The 13,004-nt window shown below is 44.3% G+C and overlaps 1 protein-coding gene across 4 annotated transcripts in view; it reads right to left on the reverse strand.

The window, feature by feature from the left end:
• The window catches only part of LOC126418883 (calmodulin-like), a 220,461-nt gene that overhangs the window by 147,298 nt on the left and 60,159 nt on the right, over positions 1-13,004 (reverse strand). The window lies entirely within an intron of this gene.

The raw sequence follows: 13,004 nt of genomic DNA on the forward strand, positions 1-13,004 counted from the left end.
GCGACGAAATTCCATGCCTTTACACTTGGTCGCGCAGTACGGGGACGTGTAATACTGTTTGTGGATGATGTCCAATATTTGCTTGATTGGAGATAGAACGGGTGATCGAGAAGGCCAAGGAAACTTGTTGACACTCTGTAGAGCATATTGGGTCACAACAATGACATATGGGAGCGTTATGCCGTTAGATAACATCCCTCGGAATGCTCTTCATGAACGGCAGCCCAACAGGTAGAATCACCAAGCTGACGTACAAATTTGCAGTCAGGGTGCTTGAAATACCCACGAGACTACTCCCGCTGTCATACAAAATCGCACCCCAGGCTATGAATCCAGGCGTAGGTCGAGTGTGTCTAGCACGCCGACAGGATTGTTGCAGATCCTCAAGTGGCCTCCTTCTGACCAACACAGTATCATCAATAGTACCGACGTAGACCCAACTTTCATCGCAAAAGACAACAGACCTCCACTTTCCCCTCCAATGAGCTCTCGGATGGCGGTTGTTTGGGGTCGACCTTACAGGACGTCTGGCTCCGAAGTATCCTTTAAGTAATCGATTTGTAACAGTTCGTTGTATCACTGCGGTGGCAACAGCTCTTCTAATAGCTGCTGCAGATGAAGCACGCTGTGCCAGACCCATACGCCGAACACGGTGGCCTCCCTCTCGGCAGCGCCACGTGGCCCTCCGAAGCCAGGTCTTCTTGCTACCGAGCATTCTTGTGACCACCGCTGCCTGCAGCCAAACACAGTGGGTACATTCCTGCCAAGACTTTCTGCAATATTGCAGAAGAAATATCTAGCTTCCCGTAGGCCTGTTACACCATCTCGTTCAAACTCAGTGATGAGATGATAATGGCGACGTTGTCGCCATAAAGACATTGTTGACTAACATTAACTGCACACGCGCAGTCTGGAAGGTCTCACGAGCGTTACACTGTGTATTTAAAGTAAACTTGATCTGCATCCTCATAGTGGCACTACTAGCGTCACTCTTATGCAGCTGACGTGAAATTGGAATGGACTTCATTTTTCAGATGTAGACACACGCCTACCATCTTAAGGGGCTCCGGAAAGGCTCAAAATCATGAAAAGTTCAATTTTTACTTTTTTGCGTTTTCTGAATCTGCAGACTATTACCTTTTAATAGATATATAATTTATTCAATTCCGAAGACTACAACTATTTTTAAATTTTTTTTGAAATGTGTTCTACATGGGCGTGACCCACTGTGGCGCTGTTAAACTGCTGTCAAATGGTGTTATTATTAACGTCCGTGTTCATCAGGTACATTTTAGTGATGTGAGATAAAGTATGTGTTGTGGCTAACCTGTGATGGTTCAATATATATCGCTGGTGTGATTGTCGATTGTTTCATGTTTATTTACTCTGTCGTTATCTCGAAAATATTCGTAATTAATTCTGTTTCTTGAGTCTCTGTTTTGTTGAAGTATAATAATGAGTAAAAGTAAAGTTATTAGAAATCCTCTGAAGGCTTTTAAGAAAAGGAGAAATGTTGGAAAGCCAAAGGTATGTGTTATTACTGTAAACAATAAAGACGATAACCAAGTGAGTGAACCTAACCTCTTTAGTACACCTGCCCATAGCAGTCAAAGTGGGAAAGAAAATACTTCACAGAAGTAGCTTGGTTCAATGAATGAAAACTATGAATGTTTTATGGGCGAATCGGATGTGAATGAAATATTTGATATGTCGGTTCTCAAAGGAATTTTTTCAAACTGTGTAAGATGTATTCATTGTAGTGAAGTTGGTCTGGAACTCTCCATAATAAAGCACGTAGGACTTGCTAGTGAAATACAACTGAAATGTGATAAGTGTTCATACATGACCACCTTTTGAAACAGTGTTTCAGTAACTGCAACTGAAGAAAATGGTAGCAAAATCTACGAACACAACAACGAGCGATGCTTGCTTTAGACAAGGAACGCCTTCGGGCTGCAGACAGGGCTGTAAAGAGTCTAGAAATACAAGCAAGAGTAAACAGGAGGAGGAACAAGAGGAAGCTGGAGGAGGAGTTTGCAGAGGATGAAGATAATCCATCCTATGGACCTGGAATGCACTAAAAAGTTAATCCAATCTTTGTCGCTCGATTCCCAAAACTTTTATTTTCTCATATTAATTATATGTTCTCTAAGGATCTTCCAAACATATTTGTTTCAAACTAGCAGTAAATGTTACACAGTACCTTCTGCATAATTTAACACAGCTTTTTTCCAAAAAACTGTATATTTTTGAATATATAAATAAAAAATTGCAAAAAAATGTTGTGAATTTTCATTACAATTGAAAAAAAATCATCTTTAATAACTGAACTAAAATTTCGTAAAATCCCTGTGTTAAGTTGTAGCCCATATACCAATAAATAATCTGTAAAAAGTTCAACTTCCTACCTCAAATACTTTGTGAGGAAAGATGTAATTTATAAGCGTTATTTTAACATTGCAAGTATAGGGCGTTCCGGAGCCCCTGAAGTTTATGTCGCATAACTCCTTCTTGGTGCGGCGATTTTTTTCTTTCAGTGTATGATTAACCACTGAAAAGCTTGTCTGCCTTGCGGAGAACTGTCGTGTCTTGACATAGGTGGGAGACAGAAAAAGCGGTTGCTGGTCAGTCTGCGCTTCTGAGCGGTACAGAGCAGCAGGCAGAAGGACAATTCACAATGAAGGCGTTTGATTGTTTTCTTCTATCTGAGCCAACACTGGTACGGCATTTACTAGAAATGCAGGTGGTGGGACTCGGTAGGGAAGTCGCTGTGGAGACCCTCGGACAAACCGGGTTTTGAAATAGTTGTTCATTCCAGACAGGACTAACTAATACACTGGAGGCTAGTTCTAGGGTTAGAAAAAGCATGAATAACACTGTTACAACAGAAACCGGCGCAGAAGTCCCAGGAGTGGATGCTAACCACAGCAGCAAACACTAACAGCATCTTAAGGTAACAACTTAGTTGCAATACAAAACATAATGAATGTGACACTGTTCACTGAGGCACTCCAAAAGAGAGAGAGAGACTTACGCGGAGCTGGACCGAGGCTGGAGTCGACGGACGCGGATTCGGCGCCCAGATCATCTGACTGAGAACTCTGCCAAAATGCGGAATCTAGGGGTTTTAAAGAGTCGCGCCAGGGCACTGTTTTTCCCACTTAAAGCCACCCAGCTAATCCCGTAGGTCTCTTGTAGGTGCCTGCCAATCACGGTTTACTTAGGACCCCTCTACTGTTCCTGAGGCGGGGATGTTAACGCAGTTGCACTAACTAAGTCGGTATTTGGTATCAACATTGTTCAGCTGAAAGCTAAACGTAACTGCTCTGCCAAATAAGGCACGACACATCGTATCCCGGTGATGAATGAATTTTCACAGCCATTATTTGCCCGGCAAGAGGCGGAGAGCTGGTGCCGTTAAGTTCCTGATCATCAGTCTTCGCTCCAATGTCCTGGATTAAATTCCATTCCTCTCCGCAGTTAAGTAAGTGCATGTGACACTGTTGATTGCGATCCGTCAGTCGCATGGGGCGTTAAGCTCGGCGACCCTCATAATGCTACTCGACAGGAGTTGGCTCTGTGCCAGCACCGGATTCCGCTCTCACGCTTCTCTCTTCAGCATACAACGCAAACGTAACACAACACTACACTCAGCTATAGTCTGTAAATGTGCGTAAGACATAACTCTCACGTATCCGCAAGGAAAGGAGCCTACTTTTCGGACAGGCGGCTGAACCCACGGCGTAGAATATCCTATCCAATCAGTGCCAGACAACATTTACATTGTTTTACTGTCTACCGATCTTCCTCAACGTCTAATGATTAGAATAAAAGTTTCAAAAATGGCATGTAGGTTCAACATGATTCCAGAGAATAGAATTGTCTGTCTTACTCAGTCGTTTTACTGATGAATTTAACTCGCGTGATGACTTCGAAATTATACAGCTACATCTTAAGACGTGCCTGTGGCAGTCCAATTCAGCCGAAGCATAGCAGTTCGTATAGTGATTCGTATCAAATGCTTCAAATGGCTCTGAGCACTGTGGGACTTAATATCTGAGGTCATCAGTCCCCTGGAACTTAGAACTACTTAAACCTAACTAAGGACATCACACATATCCATGCCCGAGGCAGGATTCGAACATGCGACCGTAGCGGTCGCACGGTTCCAGACTGAAGCGCCTAGAACCGCTCGGCCACAACGGACGGCTCGATGCGTATCGAAAATCAGTTGTGCTACTCATATTTTAAGCGTAATAGATGCCAAGTGTAAGTGATTCAATCGTTTTCAAAACTCTACATTTTTCCAATCATTGCTTGTAAAACTATGACTGATGGATGAATAGAACCGTAAACTCACCAACGTAGCATTTTGCGCTGTACACATTTTCTGGTCATACGACACGCATCTGAGCAGTAGTCAAGTTCGTTCCATACGCTATGGTCATCACAGCACTGATGTGTTCTCTGAGCCTTTCCAGTATCTTTGGCTGTGGAGATATGTAAACATCTTTGATGTATCACCAAAGGAAAAATCAGAAGGCGTTAAATTAGGTGACCTGGGACGCCAAGCCGGCCGAAGTGGCCGAGCGGTTAAAGGCGCTACAGTCTGGAACCGCACGACCGCTACGGTCGCAGGTTCGAATCCTGCCTCGGGCATGGATGTGTGTGATGTCCTTAGGTTAGTTAGGTTTAAGTAGTTCTAAGTTCTAGGGGACTTATGACCACAGCAGTTGAGTCCCATAGTGCTCAGAGCCATTTGAACCATTTTTTTTTTTTGGGACGCCAAGGACACAGAGCCACACCACTAGACCAGACCAGCGATGCGGAAATTCGTCATGTAAGTACCGACGAACATCGATGGTCCAATGAGTGGGTGCCTCGTCTTGTTTAACATGAAATTCTTGGGATCAGCAATCAGTTGTGGAAACGACCACAGCTGCAATATATTAAGGTAAGAGGTGCCGGTTACAGTGTTCTCACAGAAGAAAAACAGCCCATTTTGATTCGTCCGTGACAATGCACAGAGAACATTAACCTTCGGTGAATCTCTTCGTGCCACAATTTCATATGTTCAGCGCCCCAGACTCTCACATTGTGTCAATTAATCTTCCCAGATAAATGGAAGGTTACTTCGTCGCTGAATATCAGGGAAATATAATTCCTGCATTGTGATACTAAATTGAAGTCGCTGGCCGTAACCTTCCGGTTTCAATAGTTGCATGAATTGCAGACAGTACGGTTGAAATGTAACATCCATCGCAAAATCTTGCAGACAGTTTTTTTCGGTATTACAAATCCTTGCCTTGCGTGGACCGTTAATTTTTTTGAAGCGCGTGCGAAATTTTTCTTCGCCCTCCCCACGCCGCGGTTGCGTCTGGGGCACTTCGTCGACCTATACTTTTCTGTTCACAGAGACAACCAGCGTCCCTAAATTGTCGATACCGACTCACAATGCTCTGTTTCCATAATTTCTTCTGAATGGCCGCTAGTCTGTTATAACATGCAAAAAACTTATTCTCTTGCTTTGTCTCCATTTTGTCAAGCACTACACTCGTAACGAAAGCTGGTGGGCAGAATGCTGACTTGGTTGGTTTGCCGTTCTATTCAAACATAATTCATCTTTGTACATGTAATATTTTGGGAAATACAGACCTTTGAAGCGAATGAATCATATGTAATAGTGGAGTGTATGCCAGTGCTAGAGTACACCGAGTATGACTGCTTACAGCAGCTCTACTGATTTTCGATATGACTACGTTGTGGCCAGCCTAGCACATCTACCAGCTAGCTCGTGTCTAGTTCACCGCCCACAGTATTGGAAGCTACGCCCAGAGGACTCTGCCGTCGCCGTCTGCCTTTCCATTTGCCCTGTTTGGACGCATTTGGTAATGACGTCGCCGTAGATCACGTTTCAGCATTTACCGTACGCACGTAGGGAAGACACGAATTCCACATTAATCCCTTTCCTATGCTCGGTGCTTATATTCCCGGAGTCGCGCTACGTTGCATATTTTCTCTGTTCATGCAGAAAAATCTTAGCAGCAGGAGTGACTTTTAATTTAGTGCTTCTTCACTACTCATTATTTTCGTAACACATTTTGCAGACAGTAGCTACATAGACCATTGAATGTAGCTGCAAAATTACAACATTGTACGATGTATAGTTCAGGAGATAGAACGTCATAAAAATGAGGTAAGTGAAAAACAAACTTTAAGAAAGTTGGAAGTTGGGGGGGGGGGGGGGGGGAGGGGGGGCTCGGACATGTTCGACTCAGACAGCCTGCGATGTATGACATGCTACACATTAAATAATATTAAATAATATACACATATATATATAGAATACTTACATTCATTGTAAAAATAGTAATTATACCATTATATGGATCTAGTAATTTTTTATTGTACTAAAAGGATCGAGAAAACATTGTCCCGTACAGATAAACAATGTACTTCAGCTACAGAAGCTAAGAGGGAGAAATAATAATAGTAGGTCGACAAAGATGAGAATACAAGTCCAGTTTACGAAAGCTGTAAGGCATGGTTGCACCTTGTCATAACTCCAATTCAGTTTGTGCGTTGAAGGAGCAATGAAGGAAATGGGATTATATTTTTGAAGATCTGTAATAGTGTTAGAGGGACAGGTACCTACGCTGAGGTTCGTAGATGAGGAAGTAGTTGTGGTTCGCAGATGAGAAAGCAGTTCTGGCCGCCGGATAAAAAGCAAAGGAGAACTGTTTAAAGGAATGACACATGATATTTCTTAAGGGTAAACAAGACAAAGGCCCAGGTGAATAACGACTCGCTTAACATCAAATTACGAAAGGACACAGCAGTGGGAAACAGAGAGAACTGTCCCACGTAGAAAGCAGGCTTATACGGGATCTACGTCTACGTCTACATCTGCGTGATTCACAATAAAGTGCCTGGCAGAGTGTTCAATGAACCATCTTCAAGTTGGCTTTCTACCGTTCCACTCGAAAGCGCGCGGGAACAACGAGTAATTAAATTTTTCTGGGCGAGCCCTGATTCCTCTTATTTTATCGTCATGATCATTTCTCTCAATGTAGGTGGGTGCCAAATGAATGTTTTCGCAATCGTAGGAGAAAACTTGTGATTGAAATTTCATGAGAAGATCCCGTCGCAACGTAAAACGCCTTTGATTTAATGTTTGCCTCTCCAATTCACGTATCATGTTTGTGACACTATCTCCCTATTACAAAACGAGCTGCCCTTCTTTGTACTTTTTCGATGTCTTCCGTCAGTCCCACCTGATGCGGATCCCACATCGCACAGCAGTACTCCAGATTAGGGCGGACAAGCGAGGTGTAAGCAGTCTCTTTAGTAGACCTGCAGCACCTTCTAAGTGTGCTGCCAACGAATCGCAGTCTTTGGTGTGCTCCACCCACAACATTATCTATGTGATCGTTATTTTTAATTGTAATCCCTAAGTATTTAGTTGAATTTAAAGCATTAAGATTTGTAAGGCTTATCGCGTAATCGAAATTTAGAGGATTTTTTTTAGTACTCGTGTGAATAACTTCACTCTTTTCTTTATTCAGGGTCAATTGCCACTTTTCGCACCATATAGACATCTTATCTAAATCATTTTGCAATTCGTTTTGGTCATCTGATGACTTTACAAGACGGTAAATGACAATGTCATCTGCAAACAATTTAACAGGCCTACTCAGATTGTGTCCTGTGTCGTTAATATAGATCAGGAACAATAGAGCGCCTGTAACACTTCCATGGGGAACGCCGAATGTTACTTCTGTTTTATTCGATGACTTTCCATCTGTTACTACTATCTGTGATTTTTCTGGCAGGAAATCACGAATCCTGTCGCACAACTGAGGCGATATTCCATAGGCACGCAGTTTGCTTAGAAGACGCTTGTGAGGGAGGGCCGAAGCAAGGAAAATATCATAAATAGGCAGGCAAACGCGAAGACAGCTTTCTTCAATAAAAGAACTCTGCTTGTGTCAGGTATTGATTTGAAACAGATGAAGAAGTTCCTGGAGTGTACTCCTGCACCTCAGAATTGTGTGGAAATGAGATGTGGAGGACAAATGCGGAGAAGAAAGTATGAAAGCATTTACGATGCGGCGATGTCGAAAAATGTTAAAAATTACGTGGAGAGATAAAGTACGAAATGACGAAGTACTGAAAAGAGTGGCAAAATAATACTGGCCCGGAAAATATTTCATGCACCATAAGGTAGGCAACAGGCGAGTGGATGGTTTATTTTCCATGACATTTTTGCTTTGCCAAGCATGCAGGAGGCTGTAGAAGGCCCTTACCAGAAGAAAAGACAGGTTAAAGAGACCATTGTTACAAGAACTAGCAATAGTTAACCTGGCGTTGGAATGAGCAATAGAAGAGAAAAGCTGTACAGGTAGAAGAAGAATAGGATATGCAAAGTGGATTATGGAAGATGTTGGATGTGATGGTTACATAGCGTTAGCACAAGGTAGGGAAGGATGGACAGCATCAAGCCAAACTAAAGATTGAAGACGTAAGAAAAATAATTTGATAGGATGGCGAGAACAGGTTATTTTCAGGCCTCAGCATGTGAACACAGATGATTTAAAATAAAAGGGGAGGGAAGCAGTCGGAAAAAATGATTTGTTAGGATGGCGAGAACTGGTTATTTTACGGCTTCAGCATGTGAACACTGATGATTTAAAATAAAAGAGGGAAGGAAGAAATCAGAAAAAATAATTTGTTAGGGTGCCGAGAACAGGTTATTTTCAGGCTTCAGCCTATGAACTCAGATGATTTAAAATAAAAGGGGGAGGGAAGAAATTAGTACTGTCCTTTTCGAAGGAACCATACCGGTACTTTCATTAGATGATTAAGGGAACTCAGAGAAAACCTAAATCTACACTATCTGATCAAAAGATGCGTACATCTATTAGTGGACATCAGTATGGGGTGTGTGGACCCTTCATCTTTATGATAGCTTGAACATTGCTGTGGATACTTTGAATGAGATGTATGAATGTAGGAATGGCAGCTCACTATTCCTCAAAAGCCGAAACTGGAGAAGGTACAGATGTCGGGCGCTGGGGTCTGGAGTACAGTCGACGTTTTAACCCATCCCAAAGGTGTGAAAAACATCCCCATAGCATCCCACCACCTCCTCCGTACTTCACTGTTGGCACTACACGTGATGGTCAGCATTCTCCAAACTCAATCTCTTGCATCGCATTGCTACATGATTTATCGCTCCAAATCATTCGTTTCCAGTCATCCACTGCCCAGTGGTGTAGCTCCAAATTCACCCTCAAGCATCATTGAGCACTGATTATAGACATTTATGACATATGAGGAGTGGCTCGACCATTGTACCCCGTCCTTTTTAACGCCCTACGCACAGTCACTGTGATAGCTGACTGATGGTTGCACTTTCGCTCTCACGAGCGTCTCCTTCTGCTAAATTCATGCGATTTTTACAACCACCCTCTGCAGTGCTCGACGGTTCCTGTTTTCAGCACATGAGGCTTGCCTGGTCAGTTCAGTGTGGTTGTTCCTTCGCGTTTCCACTTCACAGTGACATCGCCAACACTCGATGTGGGCAGCTTTAGAAAGGTTGAGAACTCCCGGATGGATTTGTTACTCTGATGTTATCCAGTAACTAATCCAAGTTTGATGTTGCTGAGAGCTCTGCTGACTGCATAATTCTGCTGTTACTGCAGCTCTACTGACAACGCAATACTCCCACCCTAGTTTTAGAATGGCGCGCGCCCCTGGTGTCCAGTTTCGCATTACACCGAGGTGTCCGGATACTTTTAATCATAATCGTAATCGTAATTGTCCTGAACGCTAGTCCAATGTCTTACCACATCTCTATCATGCTTCGTAGAGTGGAATAAGTAGCAGAGCGTCGATGTGTGTTTAAAAGTGTGCTGCTTCTTATTAACGGAAAAGTTTTACGTTCAGCCTGGGGATCACAGGTAGGCTGCAACACACTCACCCTCTTAAGTCAATTTCGATTAGCAATCTTCATAAAGGAAACAAAATGTAAAATTTCTCGTTTTCTTTGGCTGAACTTGCTGATGAGATTTTTCTCTTACACAGGCAGTGACGAGGTGGTGTGTGTGTGTGTGACTGCTCAAACAGAAAACTCCGTTAGAGGTCGTCGAGCGAAACTGTGTTGACTTTCGAGCTCTCTCTTCAGCTGAGGAAACGTCCGGGTAGTTTTATGCGGGGATGCAGATCCTGTCGGGCCTAATCTGGCCGGCACAGTGAGTCCTGGCTGCGGGTTTCCGAAGCGGGCGGCTGAAGTTTAATCCGGGCTGCGCCTCCAGCCTGCAAAACGCGCGGCTCGTAAACTTGTCCCCCGGCGCGCCACACTTTATCGTCTCCCGTTCAGTGGAGGCTTCCAGACGTACCCGCGGCCACGCTCTGCAGCGTTGGCTTAACAAAAAAAAAAAATCGATCGCGATTTGTCTTTAAATTTACATAAAGCGGAATGCGTTTTCATCAAAAGTGTGGAAGGCTTGTAAGAATTGGTAAGTGGTATAGGCAGCATACGTGGCACTCAAGTTCCGTTTAGGTTTCATTTCTTTTGCGTCATCAGTTTGGTTTTGTGTTTTCCAGCGGCTTTTCATACTTCGTGCCCCCTGCTTACGTGAGTGATAACGCGTTTGCCTACCATACAGCGGGTCTGTATTCTATTTCCGGTCGGGTGGGAAACTTCCTTCTCCCGTGGACTGGGTGCCGTGTTGTCCTTATCATAATCTCACCTTCACCGACACGCAACTCGCCCAGTGTGGCGTCGCCGACTTGCAACCCGGTGGCCGCAATTCCCCGTTTGAGGTGAGGCCTCCCGGCCAGTAATGCCACACGATACTTTCATTTCATTTTTCCTATTTCGTGCGGATCTTGTCATCTCAACTAAACCATAACACAATACATCTTTTATAATTTATTTTGCGTATCATAGCCTTTCCCTGGCTCTACCATTTTCCGCTGTAAAGATCCTCCCAACAGCTTACCGGATGTCACTGCTACCTGTCCCATGTTCTGGTATGAAATTAGAATTATTTGAATAGCGTCAGCTGCTCACGGGCGTTGATATATATCAAGGGGGACAGGTGAAAATGTGTGTCCCGACCGGGACTCGAACCCGGGATCTCCTGCCAACAAGGCAGACGCTCTATCCATGTGAGCCACCGAGGGCACAGAGGATAGTGCGACTGCAGGGACTATCTTGCGCACGCCTCCCGCGAGACTCATATTCTCACCTTATATATCGACACACAACGACCGTAGTGTCCCACCCCAACACACTCATTACTCGTGGAAGACATTCTTTCCAAGTCCCGCAAGAGTTCGGGGAATATGTGGGCATCCGCACAGAAGAAGAAGGTCATGGCCGGTATTGCCAGAACTATATATTTATGTGAATATGGTGTCTGTTCTTTCGGACATGTCCGAAAGAACAGACACCATATCCATATAAATGTACATCTTCTGGTAAGCGTCTTCCACAGACTGAGTATCTCACCTGTTCTTTTTAATACTGCTTTACTTCGCAGTTTATCTCACGACAGTACTAAATTTCAAACGCTTCCCGTTTTCTCACTTCCATACAATGCTGAGCTTCAAACGTATTTTTTTTCTTTATTGTTATTTTAAACCTTTACAACAGGCAGGCTGTCAGCAGCATTCTACGCCGCTCTGCAGCCAGAGGATACACAAAGAGAAGAAACACTGAGAAGACACGTAAGTTACGGAACGGTGGGGAATAAAACAGTAGACACATAAAGGCAAACACGGAGCCGTTCACACTCGACGATAATCCACACCGCAAACTGTTGATACGACGCACAAACACTGAAGAAGACGATGGCACTGGTGAACGATGGAGTGTCACGGTGAACACTGAACACCAAACATGACGGCACACACGAAACACTGATGGCGGTGATCTCCTTCAAACGTACATTTCAGTAACACTTTACTTACTTCCACGTCTGTACCTGATACTGGTAGAGTTCATTAATTGAGCAAAGCTTTCGTCACCAGTGCCAGTCTACTTCTGATACACAGAAAATTTATTCTCAGTTGCGAATATCAGCCACCATTGGCTATACAGGTTGAACATTAACAAAACCGACAAACTGCAGGGACAGATTCCTGAAACGAAATGGACGAGGAAAGATCGTTATGAGCACGTGTCCGGAAATGCATCGTTAGCACGGTAGATGGCGCTGACGAACGACAGTTTCTCTGACCGCGTGCTGTGTGTTCCTTGAGTGCTGTGGGCTGTGTAACTGATGCAGCGTACCGTAAGCAGCAGAACGGTCCGGTATTCCGGTATTCATCTCGGGAGCAAGCCGAGATGATGTTTGTGTACGGCCAAGCAGATGGAAAACACTGACAGGCACCACGGCTACACCAAAATAAGTACCCCCGAAAACATCAAACACATCGCACAACATTTCAGGCCTTTTTTGAGTGTTTGTGCGATCGTGGGTCGTTTTGGACAGACGAACGTGCAGGTAGGCGAGGACTGTGCGTATACCAGATGTGGAGGAGCAGGTTCTGCAGGATATTGAGACGGATTACAATACAAGCTCAGGGCAAGTGGACCACCAGTGTGGTGAGGGCCAAAGTACTGTTATGTGTCCAGAATAAGATTTTCACTCTGCTGCGGAGTGTGCGCTGATATGAAACTTCCTGGCAGACCAAAACTGTGTGCCCGACCGAGACTCGAACTCGGGAACTTTGCCTTTCGCGGGCAAGTGCTCTACCATCTGAGCTACCGAAGCACGACTCACGCCCGGTACTCACAGCTTTACTTCTGCCAGTATCTCGTCTCCTACCTTCCAAACTTTACAGAAGCTCTCCTGCGAACCTTGCAGAACCAGCACTCCTGAAAGAAAGGATACTTGCCTTAAGGGAAGGTCCCGAGTTCGAGTCTCGGTCGGACACACAGTTTTAATCTGCCTGGAAGTTTCATATCAGCGCACACTCCGCTGCAGAGTGAA

Source organism: Schistocerca serialis, chromosome 9, assembly GCF_023864345.2.
Source record: "Schistocerca serialis cubense isolate TAMUIC-IGC-003099 chromosome 9, iqSchSeri2.2, whole genome shotgun sequence".
Classification (NCBI taxonomy): domain Eukaryota; kingdom Metazoa; phylum Arthropoda; class Insecta; order Orthoptera; family Acrididae; genus Schistocerca; species Schistocerca serialis.